At 39.1% G+C, this 27,007-nt stretch overlaps 1 protein-coding gene across 2 annotated transcripts in view; it reads right to left on the reverse strand.

Annotated features, from left to right (window-relative positions):
- Positions 1 to 26,792, reverse strand: part of LOC122790830 — a 754,878-nt gene extending 728,086 nt beyond the window's left edge. For both annotated transcript variants that reach the window (XM_044058466.1, XM_044058465.1), the window contains exon 1: positions 26,598 to 26,792. The gene's annotated coding sequence lies outside the window, so the exon portion shown is untranslated. The remainder of the gene's footprint in view (positions 1 to 26,597) is intronic.
- Between the last annotated feature and the right edge of the window lie 215 nt (positions 26,793 to 27,007).

The raw sequence follows: 27,007 nt of genomic DNA on the forward strand, positions 1-27,007 counted from the left end.
CTATATTTCTTTTTTTGATGTTGCAATTAACCACTTCAAAATTAAGATACATTTGTTTGTTTTTTAATTTGTTGCTGTTTGAGAACTTGTTGGCTTAAAATATACATTTGGTGGTTTATAGCAACATTTATCTCTTGCTTTGAAAGTTGGATTCTTAAATTATTGGATGTTAGCTGATTTTAGAGCAATTCAGATTTATGTACTTTGTAAATGCAATTTTGGATTTATAGCTAGTGTACAATTTATGAAACTATATTTAAGGTTTATAGCTTTTGGCTTTTTATATTATTTTTCACTTTTTAAATTATGAATTGGACTATTTTATTTTTATTATTTTAACTTTTGAGGTGTAATTATAAGTTAAGATACAATCTTATTCTGAGTTTATGGAAGAGGTGTCTATTTTGCACACATTTCTGTACTATACTGTTACTTTCTTCAAGTTAAGGCAAAAATATATATTTTTGTGCCTTAGATAGCTAGAGAGATAGAAAGAAATAATTATTTATTAATTGTTTTACTGATGCCGAATGACAGGCAAAGCTGGGAGGCAATATGTGTAGGGTGTGCCGGTTACAATGCAGACCTATTATAGGTTCATAGGTAGGTACTAGGCTATTAGCCCTAGGGCCTATATAAGCCTAGTCAAAAAGGTACCCTGGCTTTCGACACCCAAGAAAATTATTTTCCTGTGCCCCTGTCGAGCAGAGCCACAGAAGTGATCCCTGGGGTGAAGTTCTTTTTTCCCATCCAATCATCAAAATTTTTCTTGAAGAGTGCTAATAAGGAGCTCTGTTTGACATAGATAGGTAGTCTGTTCCAGAGTATGGGGCAGGTGTCTATCCCTCCAGCATGTGCTGTTTATTGTGGTGACAAGGTTTAGGTCCCCAGAGTGTGTAGCTCAGAGGGATTGGGATTTCTTTAAGTGGAGCATGTCCAACAGCTCTGGGTTTAACATAGCTTTGTATGTTAGGCAGAGATCGCCTCTGAGTAGGCAATATGCAACGGAGTAAAGCTGGAGTTTTTTGAGACGGTCTGCGTAGGGCATCTGTTTTAGGCCAGTAATCCTCTTTGTGAGGTATTTCTGTGGCCTTTCCAGTTGTTGTAGATGTCTTGTGAAGTACGCACCAAAAGGGGCAGTGTACACTATAATGGGTCTAATGAGTGATGAGTACAATGGGAACAATGGCCTCTTTTTTATCTGGATGAGAAACCTTTTGTGATGAGGTGAGCCACGTAGAAGGATTTCCTGACCACTGTGGTGATGTGATTATCAAAGGAGAGACTGCTGTCCACCTCTGTTCCAAGGTCTCATCACACTTTCAACGTTAAGTAGAATACCATTTACGTGGTAGTTCATGGGTACAGAGTTTTTACCAAAGGGGATGACAATATACTTTTTGGCATTGAGCTTCAGGCCATGGCTTTGACACCAGGCATCTGTCTCAGTGAGGCCCTTTTGTAGGATGTCCACATCATTAGGAGTTTTGATTATGGCTCCCAGTTTGCAGTCATCTGCAAACTTTGTTATCCAAAGACCTTCTGTGTTTGCCTGTACTTCAGCAAAGTAGATACCAAACAGGAGAGGACCTAGGACTGAACCCTGTGGTACTCCACTTGTCACTGGTCTGAAGTCGGATTTGGAGTCTGCTACTTTCACAGTGTGGTTTCTGTCTGTGAGCCAGTTAGCAACCCATCTTGTGACATAGGGATTTATATCTAGTTTAGTGAGCTTATCTATAATTCCAGAGTGGGGGATGGTGTTGAAAGTCTTGGCGAGATCTAGATAAGCTGTGTGAACCACCTTATCCTCATCTACGGCTTTGGCGACTGCTTCAAAGAAGTCAATCAGGTTTAGGAGGCATGATCTGCCTTTTACAAACCCCGAACTGAGTAGGGTCCAGAGTTTGGAGATTAGCAATATCTTTGTTTATGAGTTCCATGATGATACGTTCCATTGCTTTGCAGACCAGGCTCGTCAGGCTAATGGGGCGGTAGTTCCCGGGGTCCGTCGTGGCTCCCCCTTTGTGGAGTGGGATAACTGTCGCTGTGTGCCACTCAGTGGGCACAAAGCTTGAGGTGAGGCTATGATTGTCCTATTAGTCCTTACATTTTATTGTGCTGTGTCAGATATTGTTATAGCAGGTCATAGGTTAATTGCTTACTTAAGTTCATGTTAACCTGGCTACCTGTTATAGGAGATCAGTGAAAATGCCCAGGTAGAAAAGCACAGCTAGGTGCTAATAAATTGAAAAAGGAATTATGAGGAGCTCCAGAAAGGGAAACAATTGAGGCAGAGACGAAAAAATCACTGTAGGTTAGAAAACAGGGATAAAGAGGTAGAGAAAGTGTTTGGAGCATGCAGCAAGTGTTTGGTTCAGTGAGTTTTGATGTGACAGGGTACTCAACAGGAGAATAGATAAACCAGAGGAGAAAATGTATGAATTAGAGATTATAGTGGATGGTTAGTCAGGTGAGAAAAGGCAGGGGAACTGCAGAGGAAGGGAATTCAACAGACAGGCTGAGTTCTGAAAAGGTAGGAAGAAGGCAAGCAGAGAACAAAATGACATGGGCTGAGACTATCACAGAAGTACAAGAAATTTGGATGGCAGAGAGGACGACCATGAAGGGAAGAAAGTCAGCAAAGGAATGTCAGGTAGCCACGAAGGAGGAAGAGTAAGCATAAACTGTGAGAGATGGAAGAAAAAACAAGTAGAAGGAAACCATGATGGTGAGACAGGCACAGACAGCAACACCACCTGTAATTGGAAGACAAAGATAGAGGTGGAGATTCAGGAAGTGACAATACAGTGTGAGCAAGGAAAACAATCAGCCATTGGGGAGTGAGGAGAGTCAGATGGAAAATGTTATCAAAAGGGGGATGATTATAGGGAACTGAGGCTAAGACAGATATACTACAGGATGTAGAATGCTGGTAGACATAGATTAGGAGCACAGGAGTGCTGGTGGTGGGGACTGAGTCACAAGAGCTGATGGAGTTTGGCGGAAGTAAGAGTTTGTTTTTTTTTTTTTACAAGGGTAGAATTGTTAGGAAAGTGACGCCCACTATAAGGACAAAGCAGGGAAGGGATCAACTGGAGGAAGAGGTGAAAGAGGGAGAAGGTGATGAACTACAGTAGCATAAGGAAGGGAATGAATATGAACAACAGAAGCAGGGGGTAAGGAGTAGAAAACAGTATTGTTGGAAAGTGTAGGAGAGACATGAAATGAATCAGCTGCTGCACAAAGAGAAATGAAACCACCAGAGAAGGAGGGCTAAGGTGGTTCTGCTAGAGTTCAAAAATTGTAAGGAGAAGGGGTAAGTGATATTGGTTAGGATATAAAGAAAGGAAATAGAAAGATCCATTGTGAGGAAGAGAAGATACTAGGACAGACACAGAACACAGACTCAGAATAAAGAAGAGCAATAAACAAGACCGGCTTAATACATGGTTTGGTGTCATTACTGTGCAGTCTGAGAAAGGAGATGGGTAGATGCAAACAGTGATACAAGATGAGATGATGGTAACACAGAAATATGAGTCAACAATATGAGGGCTGGAATATAGAGGTACCTGAAAATAACCTGCTTAAAAGTGAAACAGAGGGGAGGGATATAGTAGCAGGTGATCGTTGAAAAGCAGGGCATTGAATGTGAGGGTGGGGAGAAGAAAGAAAGTCACTTATGTTGGAGAAAGGGACTAGATACTGTTGGAAATTGTGGTAAACACCCTAATGGTTAAAGTAAAGGAAGGACTGAGATTGTGGGTAATACAATACATCAGCCTCCAAACATATCGGAAGTGGAGAATGAGACACTTGGATGGGAATAAAAGAGTGATGAGAGAAATTAAGTGGAAAGTAACTTTGGTAGTAAAAGGAATTCAGACAGCTGGTGATGGTCTTTAACTGAAAGAACAGAATTTCAGATGTGGTTTTAATAAAAGTGCAGTGAGTCATGGACATCAAAGTTAAATGTTAACCAACATTAATCATGTAATAGAGTTGGTGGAGGGCAAGAAACCAAAGACAAAGATGATGGTATGTGATTTCAAGGTGGTGGATTATGCTGAGCTTGGAGTGTCAAAGATGAGTTAAAGAATATGTGATAAACCAAGACTCTGAACAAACTATGGTAGTAGGTCAGTGACAGAGCTAGAGAACTCAGGACTGTGAACAAGTGTTTGAGGAAGAGGCAAAAACAGAAAAACGAGGAGAAAGCAATGTGGCTAGAAATATGACTACAGTAAGAGAGAGGCCATATAGGGTTACCTGCCAAGACTGGAGTAAAACACACCTTCTGTACGCTTCCTGTTCTTTATATCTAAATTATAGTCTATTCTATCTTTTTATGAAAGGCAAACTAGTTATTCTGAGCTGAAGTCATTTTTGGATAGCTGTAGTGTCATGTGTGTATGTATATTTCTAGCCCCAGATTCAGTACAGTTATTCCAAAAATATATGGTGTTATGCTGCTTTCTAAAAACTAAAGTAAAAGTTTGCAGAATCTACACAAAATCAAGGCACTGACACTCCAAATTACTCTAGCTCCCAAACCTAAATGTACCTTAAGTTCAATGTAAAAATTCTTAAAAAACACCGATCACATCTTCTATTCACTACAATGCAAAAGTAACCCATACAAAAAGTACAGTGCATGCATAACAAGAGACACTGGCACCTCTGGTCTACTTAAAATACCACAAATTTATACTAAACAATTTAAAAATATTAAATAAAAATAAAAAACACAAACTAATAAAACAAATAAATAATAAAATAGAAATAAATTCACCTGAGATCCCATCTGCCTAAGTTGGTGGTAGCTTAGGCAGAAATAAAAGATCCCCACAACCCTTATCAAAAAATGAGTAGAAGTTCCCCAATGTCCTAGTTAAATTTCCTCTAGTCAGTAAGAATACCACCTCGGGTCTACCCTGAACAAAGGATACTGGCCTAATGGGATTAACCTAGTCAACAATTAATAAATTAAACTAAATAAGTAAATATAGACTGATACACAGACACAGTTTTCCATTCACTACATGAATTACAAGATAAGAAGGCAAGAAATGATGTAGACCTTGCGAATACCTACACTCATAATGTACCTTTAGCTTCTAGAAGGGCAATCTGGTCAGGCCAGAAATGAATGTGCAGATGTCCATCCAGTCATCAAGGTTTGTCTTGAAGGTTGTGAAGGTGTCACTCTGTTTTACATGCAAAAGTAATTTATTTCAGAAGGAGTAAATGGGGATGATATGTGTCCCTCGGGCATGTTTTATTTATATGCTGATGGAGATTTATATCCTTAGTTTGAGTGTTTGTGGAGCCGTTGGTCTTTCAGAGGTGCAAGAGATTGAGAAGGACTAGGTCCTAAATGGTCCAGAATGTAAGATATATATCTCTACACATTAATCCATAAGACACAGAGTATAGACTTTGGTTTGAAGCCTGTCTTCGTAGCAAACTTTCTTTAGACTACTAATCTTTTTAGTCAGAGACATCTTGGGCTTCTCTAACAGAATGTTGTGTCTGGCTAGGCACATGCTGAAGGGAGAATTTTACTTTATAATCCGTCTAATTACAGCTGAGTGATGAGGGATGATAACTTCTTTAGACCTATATGAGATGTCAGAAGAGCTAGATAGAAGGATTGTCTGATTACTGGTGCTACATGCAAGTCAAAGGAGGGAGAATGTCTGACCAAGCTGCCAAGATCACTGACCACTGTGCCAGTTTGCTGTTGAGTATTAGCTATACTGCACATTGTAGAAAAAAAGTTATTTACCAAATCTGACAACAATGCAATTTGTTACATTTAATTTTGGTCCTTTTTTCTAGCTTGTAAGGATTAGTTCTTGCTCTGTTCATTTCATATTACAGGGTGACTGAAAATAATATTCAACTTACATTCATTGGTTAACTTAATAATACATAGGACTGGATTTAAAGTTTGGAGGTCAGAGAAATATATGTCAAAAAAGAGGGGTCCCAGTACTGAGAGTGCTAAAACTGAGGCACCTTTCTAGTTATCTTCTTAATAGCCGATGTGGTACCACCCATATTAACTGTGTGGATTATATCTTAAGACAGTTTGCTCTCCACCGTACCACATATTGGTCTTCATTAGGTCTCGTAGCATATTTGCAATACCAATGTGGGGGATGGTGTGAAATCCTTGGCCAGATTCAGATACTCTGGACTGAATGACCACTATCCACCACCTCTTTCACCTTTTTTGAAGTTGCGTACTAAATTATGTAGACATGACCTACCCTTGAAAAAACATAGTTTTTGTGGGTCTAGTTGTATGAGGTTCTTTACACTGTAACTTTTGTAGTCATATATTATACATTCCATGGCTTTGTAAATTAAACTAGTTAGGCTAATGGGGTCTATGTTCAGCCATCAAACACAGGTCTCATTGAACATGCTGTTCATTGAGCTGTTTGAGTAAGATCACATTACAGTAGGGATCAGTAAATTTGCCCTTTCCCCACTGTAGTGTGATCTCAGAGTTGGTATATATATATATATATATATATATATATATATATATATATATATATATATATATACGGATTCACTTCATAATACTGAAAGCTCAAAACACTGAATCTCAAAACACTGAAACTTCAAAATCTTGAAAACTCAAAACACTGAAACCACCTATCATATATATATATATATATATATATATATATATATATATATATATATATATATATACTCTGAGTTTAAACAACATAAATCATAGCACTTTCCACCAAGTGTAAGCAAGGGGGCAAGACCCCCTGCACCTCCCCATGTGGAGTGCAATCTTGGAGTTTATATATAAGTTGCAGGGGGTGTGGGGGGCACATGGGGGGTGCAGGAGGGTTTTCCCCCCTGCTTACACTTGGTGGAAAGTGCTATGATTTATGTTGTTTAAACTCAGTATATGTATGATATGTGTTTTCAGTGTTTTGAGTTTCAGTGTTTTGAGTTTACAGTGTTTTGAAGTTTCAGTATTTTGGTCTTCTATATTATGAAGTTTTCTTATTTTCAGTATTTTGAGTTTTCAGTGTTATGAAGTGAATACACACACACACACACACACACACACACACACACACACACACACACACACACACACACACATATATTTATATAATTAGCGGGGGCAAGCCCCTCACATGAGGAGCTTCACTGAATGGCATCTTCGATGTAATGCCGTTCAGCAATTTTTCTGTTCGATGGCTGAACACAGACCCTCTTTAATGGGTCTATAGTTCCTTAGGCATCCTTAACACAACAGCCAGTTTCCATAGTTCAGGGAAAAACCCTGTGATTATGCTTAAATTGAGCATTTTCAGAAGGGCTTCTGTAAGGGCATGTTTGTCACTATTTATTAGGCATCATGATAATCTGTCTGGGCATATAGGTTCATAGGTTGGTACTAGGCTATCGGCCCTAGGGCCTATACAAGCCTAGCCATAACAATTCCCTGGCTATTTCTTCCCGCACTATTTACTTCCCTGATAGTTATATTTTTAGTTTTTGAGAGCACACTTCAAGTGTGTTCCTTAATGATCTTGAGTGTGTAAGGAATACAAGGATTTTTAAGATTTTGATGGCTGTTTCCAAAGTGAAAATAGCACTAAACGTGTCTGCAAGTATATTTGGGATGTCTTTAGGGTCAGAGTGGGTTGTACCATTTTACATTAGTTTAGATCTGTGCTGGGTGTTATTTCTTAATGTACTGGTACAATTAAAGAATGATTTACAACTTTCTTGGCATCAGATGCTAGAATATTGTATTTTACTTTGATCTTCTTGAGTGTAGATTTCAGTTCTTTGCTGATTTTTTTGATAGACTTAAGAATGTGGGTAGATTGCCTACAGATGATATGGTGTCTAACAAGTACAGAAACACCACAGCAGTTTCCTTTAACTTGTAATGCACAGTAAGCACTAAACACGCACAAGGAGGGAGTGCTGTCTTTACAGTGAAAGCAGGTCTCAGTTACACCACTGACATGGATGTCTTCCAGTTACAGGAGAGCTTCAAGATCAGGCAATTTATTTTTAAGACTTCTGGAATTGAGATGAACAAGTTAGTCAGATTAGGAATTTGCTGTACTTTTATCTGCTGTATCAGAATGTCCAGTAGCAGGACATTGCCTACAAAAGGCATTACGGGGGCAGCAAGGACTTTAATTATTAAGCAGAATCCTTGGAATGAGAGGTCCAAGTCATCTCTTATGAAGCAAGTTGGACTGTTTATCATGTCAGCGCAGGCTGACACATGCTGGACCCCACTAGAGTGAGACAAGTTACTTATTCAATTGCTGAATCCAATTATTATAATTATTGTTTTTATTTTGTTTAAACATCATTCTGGTTGAAGGTAGGATTCCACTCAGAACCCGAGTCTTGTGTGTACGTGGCACACACACAGTGAGATCTAACATGTTTCTTTGGCAGCCTCAGTATATGTTAGTTGGATGGAGTCATGCAGGATTGTGAGTGGTATTGTATGGTCCTCAGAAACAATCTTTTTAGGGGAGATGATGGCTTCCATGTAATATACATACTTAAATCTCTCACAGAATGTATCATACATACCTAGTAATAGCTCACTGTCTGTTACCATTTGGCACTTTGTACTACTGCCTAGAGATACAACATGTTATAAGGCTAGCAACGGAAGGGATCCAGGTTGACTTTGCTTCTACATCAGTCAGGTGGGTCTATTACTTATATAGTGTCAAGTGCCACCAAACACATAATTGATTTACTCAATAGGTTCGGGGCATCTTAAGTGCAAGAGGTTGGAATAAAACCAATAATAATAGCAATGGTTGTATTAAATAACAAACAAGAAGTTTAAGCGACAAACAAGGCAAGAATGGCAACAATGCCTGTGTTGAAGAATCACAATTTCAAGTGGAGAATAAAACAAGAACACTAAAGTTATAGCCTAAGTTCAATGTCAATGACCTGTAAAGTTATAGTCCCAATATCAATGACCTGTGTCTATGGAGTGCAATGCACTCCACTGCTACCTGATGTGCAGCACTGACCAGCCCAGCCACATGGAGTGCAGAGGTGTACAATTCTCAGTACTTTAAATAGCAAGGAAAAAGACAAACAGCCCATCAATATCAACCTACTTGCTATCAAGGAACAGGGAATTTGTCAATGACATCAGCCAAGTTATTTTCTCTCATAAAGCAGAATGCCACATAGAACAGAGATGCAGTTAGCAGCAGAAAAACAGTAGCTATTTGTTATTTAACATAAAATAATCAGAATTTCCACTTCTCTGGTTGTAAGGAGATAAGTAGAAAGTCAAGTCCAGTAACCAGTACACACATCAGGAGAGCTGTTGTTCGAGAAACCATAATATTCCACACACACAACATCCACATGCATACTGCAAAGCAGCAATGCCCACCCAAATTGATCATGTATAAAAGAAATATGCTCTTATTGCCAAAAAGAAAAAAAGACTTAAAAATAAAAACACTGCTAAAGAAACATCACCCATAGCTAGACAATCGGAAAAGCAGCAGTACACGCAAAACCAAATCAGTTTAACTATTTAAACTAATTAAAAATAAACTAAAACAGAGGTAAAACTGTACAGTTACAAAATTAGTAACCATGACTTTCATTGAAGCCAGCTAGAGTAGGTAAGTAGTTTTTTCTTGAGCAAGAGTGCCTTTGACCTTTTCAACAGAACAAAAAACTCACAGCTTTTATTACCTGCAATTTATAATTAATGTTCAGTGCTAAGACCAGTAATAAATGAAGGAAGAATTTCCTAAACAAAATCAGCCACCTCGTATGTAACTAATCACAAACAGAACATCACTACCTCACCTTGTAAAGAGGCATTGTTTGCCTATCCCCCATCAAGACACCCAGCTGCCTTCCTCATCTATAAACTTTTGCTCTCAGGTTGCTGTTCATCCTTCTCCATAGGACAGAACTTCAAAGCTTTCACTTTACCACTTGAATACTTCTTCCACACCCTCTTCACACTCGCCCACTCTATACTTGTCTTTCTTGAGCAATTTGATTCAAATTTTGTCAGCATATAAAAGTATGTTAATTTAATTGTGTCTTGTCTGATGAAGTCTTGCAGTTTGTTGACGAAAAACGTGGTGGATTGTTTAACGTTTAACCTTGGAATAAAAGTACTCATATTTCTCGGCTGTCCGGTGCGTTTGTCCTTTTCACAGTGTTTTCATTGTTCATTAACCTGTAATGACATCATGTGACTTCTCATAGTGTCATATGCTATGATTTTTATACACACACTTGTTTATTGAAGATTATACAATGACTCCCTATTACTATCGGAAAATGGCCCAGTCCAACCAGCATGTCCATTGTAAATCCCACAATATACCAACGGAAAAAAGTCCAGTCACCCAGACTTTTTTCCATTGGTATAAAGTACCCCAAAACCTTTTTTTTTACAAAAAAAAAAAGAGAGAGAAAACGAGCAACGGAGACTTTCTTTTCTCCGTTGCTTCTGTTTCAAAGCCTTAATGTACTGGGTATGCATGGGAACGCAAGTCCCATACGCATGCACAGTACATCAAACCAAAGAAGCAGTATACCACAACCGGTGGATGAACAGTAATCCGCTGTCATACAAAGACATTATTTAAGAAAAGTACGTTTTTTTTTTCCTTAAATAATGTCATTGTATAATAGCAATAACTGACTCCGTGGTTGTGGTATATTGAAGACTTGGGCTTCGCCCTCGTGATTAAACCACACCAACCGTGGGTAAATCTTCAATATACCACACCACGTCATCGGTTATTGCTTTAGTAATATATTTGCATTTAGCACTTCTCTTTTAGTGGGAGTTGCACTCCCTACAAAGCTGACTTTCAGACATGTATGGAGTAAATAAACAAAGACCATGGGTTAAAAAACATCAGCAGTCATTAGAAACTGCCCTGGTATCTTCATCTACTGTTTCCAATGACAACATGTTTCCTATTAAGATACTGCAGTCAAAATAGTATGTGCAAAGACAGCAGAGCTTCTATTTCTGTTCAGCACTTACACAATTTCTAAGTGACTTACTTAGTGAAATCAAGGCTTATGAGTCTTGCAATGAGTGTGTTTTTGTCCCATAGTTTGCACAGCTTTTTTTTTTTTATCTGCACATGTATCTGTGCAAGGGCTTAAAATTCAATTACATTAATTTTATGACATTTTATGATGCATTCCTCCAACCACTAATAATAATGCACATAATTAATTTAAAAAAGGAATAGTGAGTGTGATGATGTAAGGTAGTACCTGCTGTGCCTGTGTAACATGTGCCAGCATAGTTAGCTGGAGTTTTGTAAAGAATTATATGTCATTTGATTATCAAACTGATTTGTACAGATGTTCATGTTAAAAATGTATCTGTAAAGTTGCTTGAGTTAAAAATGTATCAACAGTGGGTCCCACTGGACAGAAAAGAAATACACATGTATGTCAGATTGTATTGTTGTTGCAACTGATGAGATGTATATATTTTATCAGAGGATACTGGAAGGGAAAGGGTTATGGCTCAGCCTAGCTAATCTTAAGAAAAATAGCCTGAAATTAAATGACTTCATTTAGGCCATAAATATTTTATCTCACAGGTCTGAATGCAGCCAGAGGTGCAATGTCTGTAAAAAGCCTAGACTGTGATCCTGCTCTATTGTCCTTAGTGGTGAACTAATTTTTACATTGGGACACCAGATAATAGCTTGTTAGTTTCTGCAGGAAGGGGAAGTGTTGGAATTGTTTTGTACTTTCCAGATGTTGTAATAAACCTTAGCTAAAGCTGTGTGTATTGTGACACATTAGTGCCAGATCTTGGCTCAGTTTCTAGTGAGAGGGTAGTGTGGGAACCATAGAGTCAAGTGACCAGATGTGATGTCATTCTGTAGCTAGCACTGAAATTGTATTTGAATACTAGTGAGAGATGTGCACTCTGTTTTTGGATCTGACAAGACATTCACCCACTTTCATGTTGCCTTGCTTTAGTAAGTAACTAGGGAACAGTAATTCTTCAGTCAGTTAAAAAATATATAGTGAGATTAGCTAAATGTTGTTGTTTTTTTCTGTATCTATCCACGTCTTTCCACCTATGTTTTTTTTTCCAGTGATTGAATCTCTGGTGTTTATTGTAAATAGAGATTCAGTATTTTTATGTTTTTTACAAGTGACATTTAAAAGACATGCAGGTAGGTGCGTGCATGAATGGGTGCACCTTCTTTGAAGGTTGGGTGTTGGGCTGGCAACTCGGCACCGTAAAAATCCACTGCCAATCATTAGCAGACTGGAGTTCCACTGTGGCGACCCCTAACCGGGAAAAGCCAAAAGACTTTTTATTAATTATTATTAAATATATCTAAATCTTTCATTGTGGCTGATCCTTTAGAAAATATTTAACCATTGAGAGTACTTGTATTTATTTAGTGGCACTGTGGCTCCTCATTCCTGCAAGTCTTGCTGCTTGGTTAAACACTACCATTTGTATAAGTATTAATTTTATAAAGTGTAATTGGGTACCCTGGTAAGAGACTTAAAGTAGCTGGCTTTGGGTGTTCTAGTGACAGCAAATCTACCTTATAGACTGGGTGGAGGTAGCAGAGTGGGTAAGCTGTGTCAGCCTTCCCCAGGTGCATATGTGTGTGTGTGTGTGTGTGTGTGTGTGTGTGTGTGTGTGTGTGTGTGTGTGTGTGAAAATCAAATCTCAAAGAGTGTGCAATATGACAGCTACTTTGAACAGGGACACTGGGAGCACTGATTTCACAGAGATGGTGGTGGAGGACTTAGCTTGGAACACCTGGCTAAGGACTCAGCTCTATAGTGGTCAGTGGGGAGTCTTGTTTGGGTCCTGGAGAGAAAGCCCAGCCCCAGGATTGTGATGTCCATTCTCTGTGTGATCTTAAGGGAAATTGTACTCGGTGCAGAAGGCTGCATCTGAAAATACTGTGTGTGTCTATTTTTCTCACAGTGAATGTTCCCCACTGGTGTTAGTGATGAGAACTGTGCTGCTTGATCACTGGCCCAGAAGATGGACATCACAGTGAGACTCAAGCTACGTACACAGACTCTGTTTAGTTAAAAGTAATGAATAGAAAATGGAAGACAGTACTAAAGACTGACTGAGAGAGTAAGACAGCTGAAGCTTCGCTCAAGAGTAGTCATCGTGTGACATGTAAATGCTCTTATAGTCACAGAGATAAAACACCTCCTTGAATGACATCACAAAACAAATTCTGTGTACTTTGACATTTAAAATCTGTGCTGATGTTTATGACTTAACTGCTTTTAAAACACTAGAAATAAAAATTAATTTATTCCTCACAGTAGGTACTAAGAAGGAATAAAGACCCATAAGCAAGGGCAAGGCTGAAGAAACAGCAGGGAGAGCCAGAATGAAATCACATGCATGCCGTTATATCGCACGCATACATGCCATAGCAGCATTACTGGAAAAAGGCTGGCATGTAATAATGGGGTGGAGTCCTTTTAAACTGGGCTTAGAACCACAAAAGATGGGCCTTAAACTGACAACACTGTAAGCAATAGCTGTCATTATGTCATCTGCTTATCAATAAGACTGCAGAATGCCATTATGTGTCATGAAAAGCAGATAACTAAACTACTAAAGGTATTATTAGTATCATGTATGTTTTTTGCAAAATTAGCAGTTCTTGCTGTTTATGTTCTTCTCATATCTGGGATGTATGCAGTACATACATCACTGCGTGGGGAAAAAGTCTTGTAATTCTAACCATTATTCATAAATGTCCTCTGGTCCATCAGGACATTAGATGCTATAGCCTTATTTGTATGTTAGCGCAGTGACTGCCCTCTTGCTTGTACCATCAAATCATGTGCTTATTGACTTTATCTGATTATATTCGCTATCTTCTGCTACTTCAGATCATATAGTGAACATCACAAAGTTTGCCTTATTCACACCTAATAACTAGTAATGATCTGAAGAAGGCTGAAGAGAGGGAGAGATGATCAGGGGAATCTCAGTGCCCTCAAATAGAGAGGAGTCATTACCGAGGTGCATATAAAGAAAGGGGGTGCATTTAGTAATGGTTGCAAGGTGTTTGACAATAAAGGTGAAGTCATAAATGGCAGGAAGTGGGCAAAATGAATTCAGATGATAAATACCTAGAGAAAGAGAGAGAGAGAGAGATGCGTACTAACATCCATGCAGATAAAAACTTTGAAGTTTAAGGTAAGAGTCATGGAAACATGGCATGCAGAGAGCTGTGACCAGTGTGCAGCACAGACAGATTGCCCATTTTACACAAAGTGCAGGAAAGATGAAATAAGTACAAGTGATTCTTTGAAAAAGAGATCAACTCAGGAGACCTAAAGGTGGAAGGGAACTGAATAACTAGATCAGGTCATCTTTAAGACAAGTGGTATTTCAGCTGGTAATGTAGGTTTTTAAAGACCCTCATGTAAAGACATGGGGGGCTGAAACATAATGGAGAATAATGAAAATTGTTCTGTAAATGGCAGAAAAATGAAATATGTTATTGGCAGAGGTGTCAGATATGTAATGCAACCATGTGAAATATAAGCCACAGAACCACACTCAAATAGCAAAGTTGCAGAACTAGATATTAATGCTCAGCTAAGTATAAGCTTGCAGCAGTATTAGCTCTGCTGAGATGGAATGTGTTCATCTGAATATGGCATGTGGTGAAAATTTAGCAGCTGTGATATCTGAGTCAAAAGGGGTAAGACTGAGAAAACGATGGCCAACTGTCTTACCTTGGAATGGGAAAGGAGGCTATCACAAGCATTCTCTAGAGGAGACCGCAAGGCTAGCTCTGAGCACACAGAGTGTTGGTCAACTACAAATGACAACCACTTGTTGCTTAATTCTTGCCTCCCACATCTCACCAGAAATGTGAGCACTGAGCAACTAATCACCCCTGCTGAGGAGCAAACCCCAGTATGTGATGTAAGGTTCTTTCCTTACAGGATGAGGGATGAGTCAGTACAGCACAACAGAGGTGTCATTTGTCTATCACCTTAAGACAGAAGATTAAAGCTATGAGCAAGTTGTGAAATTGATTCTGTAGTCCTAATTTACAGTCCCACAGACTCCATTTGCCTAAATTTGTCACTCTGAGCAAAATAAATAATCAAACAGTGCTTAAAGTTGCCTATGAAAAGAGGTACTTTTGTCAAGTGGGTTTACTTGGTCAGCAAACAAAATATCTCATGCAGGTGGGGTGCCCATATATTTGATATGAAGCAGCACCATAAATTTGGCTCCCACACTGCACTGAGTGATTCTGGCAAAAATGAAAGATGTTTAAGGTATATGTTAGCAAACAAGGTACAGTCAGTGTAAAGGGCAAAAAGGGAGAAAAAACATAACTGCTTCCACAAAGTATAGGGCAAAAAAGTGAATGAACAATAAGAACATAAATGCTGTATGTTGTATTTTAAATGTGTATTGTTACAGGTGTTGAAAAGTTCAGCAAATCCATTAGGATGAAAACAGACCCCACTGAAAGGGACACACAGGTTAAATCGCTATTAGCGTCTTCACACAGGGATTCAGTGAATTTCATTAGTTAAATCTCTGTTTAGTCACACACTGCATCTTCAGTTGCTCATGATACGTATTTTGTGGCGAGGAAGCTTCCCCTTCTGTATGGGGTTGAGCGATCACAGAGTTAGTTTATTTAGTTTACTGGGGTGTAAAACGGGCTTGCTGTGCAACAAAAATGTTTTTCTTTCTTTTGGTGGTAAAAGTCAATGTTTATTGTCATCAGCTTTATTTTCTCCTGGTGTTTTTCAGTGTGCTTGTGGTAGCTTTGATTACTTATTAATGAATCCTTTCTGCACTCTGTAGTATGACATTGTGATTTCTCACTAGACATAGTATGACATTATGAAAAACACTACTGAAATCAGAAACACACATCCCTTTCACTATTAGATTACTGCAAACTGCAGAACCTTCCATCTAGGTTGAGTGATTGTATCGTTCAATGAAGGAATGAATAGTGCAACCACCATTTGAAGAGTGCAGGAGAGAGGGAAAAGGATGGACATGGCTGTGATGAATATGTATTTTAACAAGAGGGAGGAGCATAGGGTGACAGACAAGAGTGGAAGAAGATGCACACAGGCGGATTATATCTTATGTAGGAGGGCCAGTCTGAATGAGATTGGAGGCTGTAAAGTGGTGGCAGGGGAAAGTGTAGTTAGGCAGCATAGGATGGTGGTTTGTAGGATGACACTGGTGATCAAGAAGAGGAGGATGAGTGTGAGAGCAGCACCAAGGATCAAATGGTGGAAATTGAAAAAGGGTAATTGTGAGGTGATGTTCAGGGAAGAGCTAAAACAGGCACTGGGTGGCAGTGAAGAGTTACTGAATAGCTGGGTAACTACAGCAGAGCTAGTAAGGGAGATGGCTAGAAAGGTGCTTGGTGTGACATCTGGACAGAGAAAGGAGGACAAGGAGACCTGGTAGTGGAATGAAGAAGTACAGGAGAGTATACAGAGAAAGAGGTTGGCAAAGAAGAAGTGGGATTGTCAAAGAAATGAAGAAAGTAGACAAGAGTATAAGGAGATGAGGTGCATGGCAAAGAGAGAGGTGGCGAAGGCTAAGGATAAGGCATATGAAGAGTTGTATAAAAGGTTGGACACTAAGGAGGGAGAAAAGGACCTGTACCGATTGGCTAGACAGAGGGACTGAGCTAGTAAAGATGTTTGGCAGGTAAGGGTGATAAAGGATAATGAGGGAAACGTACTCACAAGTGAGGAGCGTGTGTTGAGCAGATGGAAAGAGTACTTTGAGGGGGTTGATGAATGAAGAGAATGAGAGGGAGAGAAGGTTGGATGATGTGTGGATAGTGAATTATGACATGCAGTGGATTAGCAAGGAGGAAGTAAGGATAGCTATGAAGAGGATGAAGACAGGAAAGGCTGTTGGTCCAGATGACATACCTGTGGAAGCATGGAGGTGTTTAGGTGAAATGGCAGTGGAGTTTTTAACTAGATTGTTTAATGAAATCTTGGAAAGTGAGAGAATGCATGAGGAATGGAGAAAAAGTGTTTTGGTACTGATTTTTAAGAATAAGGGTGATCTGCAGAGCTATAGTAACTACAGAGGGATTAAACTGATCAGTCACAACATGAAGTTATGGGAAAGAGTAGTGGAAGCTAGGTTAAGAAGGGAGGTGATGATTAGTGATCAGCAGTATGGTTTCATGCCAGGAAACAGCACTACAGATACGATGTTCGCTCTGAGAGTGTTGATGGAGAAGTACAGAGAAGGTCAGAAGGAGTTGCATTGTGTCTTTGTGGATTTAGAGAAAGCATATGACAGGGTGCCTAGAGAGGAGTTGTGGTATTGTATGAGGAAGTTGGGAGTGTCAGAGAAGTATGTAAGAGTGGTACAGGATATGTACGAGGGTAGTGTGACAGCAGTGAGGTCTGCGGTAGGAGTGACGGATGCATTTAAGGTGGAGGTGGGATTACATCAAGGATCAGCTCTGAGCCCTTTCTTATTTGCAATGGTGATGGACAGGTTGACAGACGAGATCAGACAGGAGTCCCTGTGGACTATGATGTTTGCAGATGACATTGTGATCTGTAGTGAGAGTAGGGAACAGGTGGAGGAGACCCTGGATAGGTGGAGATATGCTCTAGAGAGAAGAGGAATGAAGGTCAGCAGGACTAAGACAATATATGTGTGTGAATGAGAGGGAGGATAGAGGAATGGTGAGGATGCAGGGAGTAGTGGTATGGAAGGTGGCTGAGTTTAAGTACTTGGGATCAACAGTTCAGAGTAATGGTGAGTGTGGAAGAGAGGTGAAGAAGAGAGTACAGGCAGGATGGAGTGGGTGGAAGAAGAGTGTCAGGAGTGTTTTGTGACAGACGAGTACCAGTAAGAGTGAAAGGGAAGGTCTACAAGAGGGTAGTGAGACCAGCTATGTTATATGGGTTGGAGACAGTAGCAATGACAAAAAGGCAGAAGTCAGAGCTTGATGTGGCAGAGTTGAAGATGTTAAGATTTGAACTGGGTGTGACGAGGATGGACAGGATTAGGAATAAGTATATTAGAGGGTCAGCCCAGGTTGGAAGGTTTGGAGACAAAGCCAGAGAGGCAAGATTAGATTGGTTTGGACATGTGCTGAGGAGGGATGCTGAGTATATTGGGAAAAAGATGTTAAAGATGAAGCTGCCAGGTAACAGGAAAAGAGGGAGGCCTAAGCTAAGGTTTATGGATGTGGTAAGAGAGGACATGCAGGTGGTTGGTGTGACAGAGCAAGATGCAGAGGACAGGAAGAAATGGAAACAGTTTATGTGCTGTGGTGACCCCTAATGGGGGCAGCCGAAAGAAGAAAAAGAAGGAGAGAGGGAAAACAAGACTTACTGACTGCTGAAATTTTTGAAATTTCCCAGACATCTCTACTGTTTTACAATGTAACTGGGGAAATGAATGTTCCCCCTAGTAAGTATGGGTTTGGTCCATTTCATTTACTCTGACATCATCAAAGCATATACTGATGAGATCAGCTTCTAACACCCAGACTGTAAAAGCCAAAGTTCCTGATCACTGTCAGATCACTGTCGTATTAAAGTGCAATGAATAAATAGAAATTAAGTTTCTAATCAGCATGTTTAATTAAAAAAAATGTGAAGTGCCATCTAACACAGGACTTTTCGACTTGTGTATACAGTGAAGTATTTCACTCCACAAGAAAACATTCAAGAAACATTTTGAAGGGCAAAACCCCAATACCACCATATACTTGAAGTGTTTATCTGACTATGGCATGTGGTGAAAGTTTGCTCATTTAAAACTTAATTGTGCAGAGGAATAAGTTGTTATATAACTTAATATAGCTTACGTACATGTAGCACACATAAACAAAGGGAGGACTGCTTATAGTTTAAGCCCTTAAGAAAATAGGACACGTGTAAAATGAACTACTTTCTCAAAGCCATTATGACAGCAAACATTAGTAGGCAAGAAACAGACAATAACTGAAAGTGTAATTGGTAAAAGAAAGTACCAGAAGAGAAGGAAAAAAAGTCAGAAAATCAACAAACATAATATTATGTATAGAAAACATCAGGAATGACCTCATGTTGACCATGATTTGATGCAGGAATGGTTAAGGAGAGATGAACTGAAACCAAAAGATGAAAGGCTAATAATGGCGGCCCAAGCAGTGGGCTACATGTACATTGATTTACAAAGTCCACAGAAAAAGTGGGTGATACAGACAAATGCAGATTCTGTAAAACAGAATTGGAAACAGTCGCAGATCTTGTTGCTGGGTGTGATACACTCATGGCTGAAGATCTATATACCGAAGGGCACAATAATGCGGCAATACATAAGTAGTTGAGAAGCACTAGAAATATATCACAAAGCATTATCAACAATGATGAGATTTTTATCAGATGGCATCACCCATTACCAACACTTTAAAAAACAGATGAAGGAAAAAAAGACAAAAGTAGCGTTGATAACTGAAATTACTATGTCCACAGATTATAGTGTCTTACATACTGAGAAACAAAGTCTTAAAATACGAGGATTTGTGAGCAGAAATGAGAGCCATGTGGAGGAAAGATGCCCAGATGGTTCAAGTACTAGTAGGATCAACAGGACTAATAAAATAGAATTTATAATCTAATCATACCTAAATACGACGTCAATACTTGTAAACTGGTATGAACTGCAGGAACAAGCAATTTTAGGGAACATTCTGGGTGCTGAGAAGAGCTCTCTTAACAACATAGACTGAACTAATACTGATATCATGAACTTTGAATATGCCCTGACGTAGGAATGGGGTCCATTCCCATGAAAATATGTAGAAAAAAACAAGCATTTGGAGAAATTAAACTGTGAAAGTTTGCTTAAGATATCTTGATTCCATTAAAAACTTCCCCGGCTTTGGATAATTAGACTTAAAATGGTAACAAAAGCACTGCAAATTCTAAACAACAATAAAAAGTTTTACATGCATGTGATATAAGGCTTAGGCACACTCCACTAAGTACAATTTTATCAGCTAGATTAATTCTGAATGCGAGTAGAAGACAGCATTGACACCAGAACACAGCTGAGAGTCTATGCACTTTATGGAGTGAAATGTTCTAATTCAAGCGCATGACTTATGCATGATTCTTACATGTGCTAGGTGCTCTGCCTAATTACTTTCACAGGCCGCATACAGCCAAAAGAACATATAATGTATAAAACATGGATTACAGAAACAGCAGTACTTCAATATTTTTGTAGCTGCTAAAAGCAGTACTCTGTGAGCAACATCTGTGGGCCGTATATAGCTTGCCATCACAATTACTTATGTATACCAGGCAGAGTATAATGAAACCATCTCCTAAACATTTCTGAGTCCATAGCAAAGAGTGAGAATGTCGCATACAGGCGCACATTTAATATTAAATCAAGTAATAGATTGTGCAACAAAAAAAAGCTAATGAGTCAGATCAAATTAAAATGACATCAGTGGTGTTGCAGATGCCAATTGATTCATGAATTACATTTTTAGTGACATTCACAAATAAATGTTAAGCTAATACTGAGACAGCATGACAACTTTTCAAATAGTATCATCTTTAAACAAACCATATTATTATGCGAGTGAAAATACAATTATTTCTGGGAGATCCCTCGGTAACATTTCCTTATCTAACAAAGTAAATGCTTCCCACCTTGGAAACCAAATATTGAGGAAGAACAAGACAGAGCTCGATTAGAACTACAGTTAACACATTTTTGAGAAAGAACAAAGAGAAGAAAAAGAAAGGGGAAGGGTCTGTATTCAATGTCAGGACATAGGTCAATAACAGAGATCATTGGAAGAGAAGGGAGGGAAAAAGGTAGGGTTTCTGAGGGTATGTGAGGAAGAGACAAATACAGTGACCTAGAAAGGGGAGCAGCTATCAGTGTTTAGATGCAAAGTTAAGTGTTAAAAGGGACACAGCTAAACTAGCCACAGGGGAAATGGAAGAGGAGGGAATAGAACAAAGGAAGTATATGGTGTCCAAAGTACATGCCAGAATCAAGCAAAGGATGAAGAAGATACAGAAGAAATCTAGAAGTAGGAGAGAGTAACCACAGACAGCAAAATCCAATTCATTTCCACCTCAGGTTGTCCAGAAACGATCGGTGATATGACAGCTGCCTATGGGGGAGAATAGAGGGGCAATAACGTGAAGATAGAGAGAGAGGAGGGAAGGGATATTTTGCTAAATTTAGAGGTTAAGGGGGAAAAAGTGCAGTATAAGATGGAGGAAGTTAGAAAAGCTAGTGACTAGACATTACAGAAAATGGGAAAGTATGGCTAGGCTTAAAAAAAGCCTCCTAAGGCCATTAGCCTAGTAGTCAGCTATGCACCTATGTTATTTCATACACACATACATACATACATATATATAGAGACAGAGAGGAAGAGACAGATAGCTAGAGATGCCTTTCTAACACCAGTCACCTTGGTAACTTCACCCTTGTCAATTATGCACTCACACAATCAGTTTTGGTAACTTTAGCATGAAAAATGTAATGAAGACCACCAGTATACATATATTCACACATATACATAATTACATGCACACATACATATACACACACACACACATATACATATATATATATATATATATATATATATATATATATATATTTTTTTTTAATTTTTATTTTACATTTGTTGACCGGGCTAGTCCAGCTGGATAATTTCCATTTTCAGTGGAGGCCCGGGGAGAAAAGCTCCACAGATTAAAACAAGGTTATAGAAATTGAACATTTACAATAAATGCCTGTGACATAGACAGTGAGCTACCATGCATACATATTAGCCTAGATCAAGTAATAAAAAAACATATAGTGCTATCTACGTATTGAGAAAGGCATTAATTCTTTTTAAAACTACATTTCCTTCAGGTCATTTCATACATATTAGTGTATATACAAACTTGTAAAAGAAAATTTTTTTTTTTTTTTTTTTTTTGAGAACAGTAGAAACTGTACAGTCATTAAGTCGTTTGTGATCACAGAGAAAGATTGCAGTTTTGATATAAGGAAATATGATAGTAGAAAGTAGAAGGTTGATTAGTCTGGATTGGTACAATGTATATATATACACATACATATATATATATATATATATGTTTGTTTGTTTTTAAACATAGCCACTATTTGTGTTTGAAAGAGATAGCAATTGCAGTTAGGAACAAAAATATCATTCAGTAAGTACAAGAAAGAAAAGGTATTGCTTGTCAAATGATTACACATTTAAAGCAAAGAAAACTGGCAAGAAGGTCAGAAAAGAAAATGTCAAATGTAAGAAAGACAAAAAAATACACATCTGTTAAGAAAGGAGACCAAATATTATGGAGTAAAGAGAAATAAAGAAAAGTGAAGCGGAGAATGAAAGAGAAAGTAGTAATGCTGAATAAATACTTGTCTTTTCCACTGTATGACCTAACAAAAATTAATACAGGTACTTGGTATTTGCCAACAACAAGATGAGCAAAAGATCTAAACGCAGTGGCAGAAACTGTTTGTACAGAGATAAGAAGCGGCGCCGATCCAAACTTATGCATTCACAGCAGAAAGAGTTCTAAGAAAGCTTAAAACACTAGGAGTTTGGACTTATACAAATTATCTCAGAATTCATAAAATGAGAGAAATAAAAGAGAGAGAAAATAAATAAATGAAACCACTGATTAGCAGTCTTACCAAACAGTACAATGCTGTACATGTGAAGACAGGAACTATGGGTCTTTTCATTTGACATTAGTGAGAGGGAAAATAGAACATCAAAAGATAATAAGTTGGTTAATAATTTGAAAATGTTCACCGTTTACCATTTCATACAGTTGGTTTGCTCAGCCTACACTGAGAAAACGTTTATTTTGTTGTGCTTTTGTTCTGTCATCCATTGAAGTATCGTACTATGTTAAATAAATCTCTTTGCATCATTGTGCTTTTATACTTGAGTCATAGCTGAAAAATGTCGAAGGACCAGCCCGTCTACCTGGTTAGTGAGCAAACAAACAAATAAGTAAATAAAATGATCAATACAATGTTCAGTAAGATTATTAATGAAAAAGAAGCTTGTGGACAGAGTTTAACTCTGATGTTCAGATGAATTTATCTTGCATACCCGGGGGGGGGGGTCAGGAATGTGAAGTCAAAACAGAGCCAGGTGAAGACCTCAGTAGCTGAAGTTGTAGCAAAGAGCAACTGCCAAAAAGATGATTGATGCTTCTCAAAGAATTAGCCTTGAACTTGTGCAATTCCACCAGCCATAAGTAAAGCTGTTGGGTTAATGTCAGCTGAAAGAAAAGGGGCCTTGTGTGCAATGTCAGCTGGGGATCTACAGATTATTCTGATGGTACTAACACTCCAACATGCTGGAAAAGCAGCTGTAGTAATTATTAAAGCAAAGGCCAGAGACTGGTTGGATCTTGATGAGGCTGTGTAGAATGACCTTTGGATAGTCATAAAGAGACTCTGGGAAACTCTGTAGAGACTCAGGAAGGCAAGATGAAATACTGCCCAGACTGTTCTCAGCAACAGTGCAGAAATGGTAATGTCAAGTGAAGACACTGTCAAGAGGTAGAGGGAACAGTTTGTGAATCTCCTAAATTGGGTGGACATGCCCTTCTCTAAGGAGGCAATCCCAGAAGTAGCTGATGAGACCACATCCACTGTATAGATGAGATCATTGCAGCCCTAGTTGCTCTGCGGTAAAACTGTAGGTGTGGATGACAGGTGGCTGGAAGTGGTGAATGTGCTGGATATTGATGGGGTGTCATGGTTAACATATGACTTTTTAAATGTTGCATAGAAGGCTAGGTCAATAACTTTGGATGGGAAAAATGGGCAAATGGTCCTTATTTTCAAGGACAGGGACAGGAGAATGTGATCCAGTTATAGAGGAAAAATGCCCTTCAGCTTTCATGGGAAAGCCTATGCCAAGGTGCTGAAAAAAATCATTCATCAGCTGAGCCTATGATTCAGGAGAATTAATACAGATTCCATCCTAAGGATCAATGTAGAGTCCATCCTAGGCTCAGAACTGTGGATCAGCTGCCTGTTTTTGTACAGATACTGGAAGGGATGTGGGATTTTTCCATAATTGTGTAGACATGTTTTAAGATTTGGAGATGGTGCATGACCATGTACCCAGGATCTCTTTCAAAGATGTTAAATAGTATTGCGTGCCAGGGATGCAGCTTCAAACCAGTTGATCCCTGTATTAAGGGAGGAAGAGATGTATCTACATTCGTAGTTTTAAGTCAGATGTGCTCAAGGTGGAAGTAGGACTCTAGCAAGGACATGCCTTGTCTCCGTCCACTTGTGATTTTCAGTATATCAAGGCATAGCTAAGATTTTAAGAGTATCCAACTGGGGGATTTAAGACTCCAGTCATTGTTGTTTGCAAACGTTGTTGCCTTAGGTTAATGTGGGTGTGCACTAGATCGGTTCACTGCTGAATGTGAACTGGTTTATACGAAATACAGTGTGGTATGTTTCTTCCATTGAAAAGATTAGATGGGAGGGGTGTAGCTTACTCCAGGTGGAAGTGTTAAAGTATCTTGGAGTCTTGCTTATGACTGAAGATAGAGGGGCCGGAGTTGGAGCAGTAGATAGGTGTAACAGCAACAGTACTGTAGGATTTTTTTTTTTACTAGACTTTGCCTATGAGCCAAGGACTGAGGCATAGTAACTGGATGTCAGTCTTCCAGCCAGTCTATGTCCTCATCGCCGCCCATGGTCATAAGCTCCTGAATACAAGAAAAGGTTTCAACGAGTTAGGCTTACTCTCCATGGCAGAGTGAATAACTCAGCAGTCAGAAAGGAATTTCCAGTGCTCCTTTGGGTTAAGTGGACCCAGTTAAGGAATTTCCAGTGCTCCTTTGGGTTAAGTGGACCCAGTTAAGGAATTTCCAGTGCTCCTTTGGGTTAAGTGGACTCAGTTAAGGAATTTCCAGTGCTCCTTTTGGTTAAGTGGACCCAGTTAAGGAATTTCCAGTGCTCCTTTGGGTTAGGTGGACCCAGTTAAGGAATTTCCAGTGCTCCTTTAGGTTAAGTGAACCCAGTTAAGGAATTTCCAATGCTCCTTTGGGTTAAGTGGACCTGGTAAGGAATTTCCAGTGCTCTTTTGGGTTACGTGGACCCAGTTAAGGAATTTCCAGTGCTACTTTGGGTTAAGTGGATCCAGTTAAGGAATTTCCAGTGCTCCTTTGGGTTAAGTGGACCCAGTTAAGGAATTTCCAGTGCTCCTTTGGGTTAAGTGGACCCAGTTAGGGTGCTTCAGCCAACTTTTGATGATGCTCCCATACTGCCTTCCAAGGAGGTCTAGTAGGCTTTTCCTACCAGAAGGAAGCTGAGGGGCAGACCCAGGACATGTTGGAGGGATTATATCTTTCACCTTGCCTGGGAATGCCTGTGGGTCTCACCTGATAATTCAGAGACTGTTGCTTGAAATAAAAAGCTCTAGTATACCCTGCTCAGCTTGCTACCAACATAATTCATACTATAATAAATGGTTTAAAAACTTGGATGGATGGATGAACGGCTGGATGGATTAATTTAAATGGATAAATAATTTAGGATGGGTCTGAGGATATTTGCCCTTTATAAGAAAATGACATGATGCATGGGTCAAAAGTAAATACAGTACACTGGAAACAGCATTTTTCGGTGGATTAGAACAGGACTGATGATTTTAATGCCTACATAAATGAGGCCATTACCAGGGATGGATAGATGGATGGATGGATGGATGGATGGATGGATGGATGGATGGATGGATGGATGGAAAATTGTGTTGTTCTGAAAAATAACACTGAGATCTGAAATGGATGAAATGCAGTAAAAATGAGAAGCAGAAGAAGGAACATAAAAGCTACAGGAATACTAGAAACATACAGGAGTTCAGATTATTTGCATGGCAGTGTATCAGAGAAATATAGTGGAATGCATACAATGACAAAGGTACGAACATCGACACTGAAACAGTTGAGAGAAACCACAATAGAAAATCTTTAGGTGCATAAATAATGTGAGAAAAGCAACATGGTGAAGCTAAAAGGGAAATGTACAGGCTTCAAAAGCTAAGAGGTTGTATTAAATTCCCTGTTACCCTTTATGATTTCCATATGAAGAACTAGAGAGACTGTCACCTCTATAATATTGCAGAAAAGACAGAAAGATGACTGAATAACGCTGTCAGAATGGTGCAAAGTTTGAAACAGACATTTGGTGAAAAGAATCTAAAACACCATATTGTGCATACCTTGAAGAAAAGGAGCCAAAGGATACTACAGAAATGTTCTACTACCTCAAGGGGACTGACAAACTACTATATACAGAAGGACAAGTAGGTACAGTTTAAAAAGAAATGGGCAATATGTCATAAACAAACAAAAAAAAAAAAGCCAAGGCTTAACTTGAATAAAAACTACATCCTTCAGCAATAATCACTACACACCCACATAAACATGCTCATCTATGAAGTTACTACACACACCAACAGCATCTGATTTACCTTGGTGATGCACAGCAGAGATGCACCGTTGCTCCTTACCAAGCAGTTCCCCGCACTAGCTGCTGCTGCTGCTAAGCTTTCTGTGGTACACAGTTCACATCTATCGATCCTTGTCACGGATTGCTGCTATTGCAGTTCCTCGTCAGGTCAGCACCCTCTCTTCCTTCATAGATGTATGAAGCCTGCAGACACAGCTTTTATAGGCCCCTCCCCCAGCACCCAGACTCCTGCATTTCTAATGCAAAAGCTGCACATCAATCATGTAAGAACCTTAACTGGATTAACCCTTTGTGGAACAGAGAGGAGGTAGCTGATTACAAAGATGTTGTGCTAATACTGAAACCTCAGCATACACTTCCTGCTTGCATAGCTGAACTTACGCTTCACTCTGCAAATAATGGTTACTACAA

This window comes from Protopterus annectens, chromosome 16.part0 (assembly GCF_019279795.1).
Source record: "Protopterus annectens isolate FY-2018-M chromosome 16.part0, PAN1.0, whole genome shotgun sequence".
Taxonomy (NCBI): domain Eukaryota; kingdom Metazoa; phylum Chordata; order Ceratodontiformes; family Protopteridae; genus Protopterus; species Protopterus annectens.